General features: G+C 48.3%; 1 protein-coding gene across 1 annotated transcript in view; it reads left to right on the forward strand.

Annotated features, from left to right (window-relative positions):
- The window catches only part of MRPL10 (mitochondrial ribosomal protein L10), a 5,663-nt gene that overhangs the window by 420 nt on the left and 4,050 nt on the right, over nt 1-1,193 (forward strand). The gene's annotated exons all lie outside the window — the stretch shown is intronic.

The raw sequence follows: 1,193 nt of genomic DNA on the forward strand, positions 1-1,193 counted from the left end.
TGACCACCCCGTCCCAACCTTGGCATTACGTCTTCTTAAGATCTCGGCCTAAATGTCACTTCCTTAAGCCTGCCCGTACCACCCTCTGCAAAGCAGGCTTCCCCTGTTAAATCTGTCCCTTGCACCCTCTCTTTGGCCCTGTAGTTTTTATTTATTTGTCTCTCTATTAGACTTTACAGAACCACCCGAAGCAACAGGTGTCATAATGCCTGACATTCTTAGGCATGCCGTAGGTATTTGATAAATGACTTTGAGCACACTCAATAGGCCTTGGCACAGTGAAAATGCTTTACATGGTGTTATTTAAATCGTAAAGCACCCGATGAAAAAGCATTCTCATCCCCTCTTTACCTACGATGAAACCAGTCCTGTTTAGACCAGTCAAGTGACTGATCAAGGTCACAGCTTGAGTGGCAGAAGAAAGATTAAAATCTGGTTGCATCTGGGTCCAGAGCCTGTGCTCTTGATAGTTAGATGTGTGGTCCCTGGCAAATATTCCTCTCACCCCAAGAACTCTCCGTGCTCTCTGACTGTTAGAGCGACCTTCTGGTTGAACCTTTCCCTGCGATCTCATCCCAGTCTTAGGAAGGGCTGATAGGGGAAGCTCTAGCCTGAATTCTTTTTTTTTTTTTAAATATTTTTTATTGATTTTTTTACAGAGAGGAAGGGAGAGGGATAGAGAGTTAGAAACATCGATGAGAGAGAAACATCGATCAGCTGCCTCCTGCACATCTCCCACTGGGATGTGCCGGCAACCCAGGTACATGCCCTTGACCGGAATCGAACCTGGGACCTTTCAGTCCGCAGGCCGACGCTCTATCCACTGAGCCAAACCGTTACAGAGAGGAAGGATTCTTTTATTGGGGATGAAGGGGTCACTTGGACTCAGTACTTTCGAGTAGTTCCCTTGTCTTCTGAGGGGTGCTCTCCGGCGATGCCTGCCAACAGGACGAGCAGAGGGAATGGAGACTTGTTTGGGGGAGCTCTGAGGGCAGTGTAACTTTCCCCATCTCTTGCTTGAAATCATGGGAGAAGGCCTTCAGAGCAGTGGTCTTCACCCTTCAGCACGCATCACCTGGAGGGCTTCTTCAGACATCGCGGGCTCCACAGATGCAGTAGGTCTAAATGGGGCCTGAGGACTGGTATTTCCGAGAAGTGCTGCTGATGTTGGTTGGTGCTCAAAATACTTTCTC

The sequence above is a fragment of the Myotis davidii genome, unplaced genomic scaffold (assembly GCF_000327345.1).
Source record: "Myotis davidii unplaced genomic scaffold, ASM32734v1 scaffold327, whole genome shotgun sequence".
In the NCBI taxonomy this organism is placed as follows: domain Eukaryota; kingdom Metazoa; phylum Chordata; class Mammalia; order Chiroptera; family Vespertilionidae; genus Myotis; species Myotis davidii.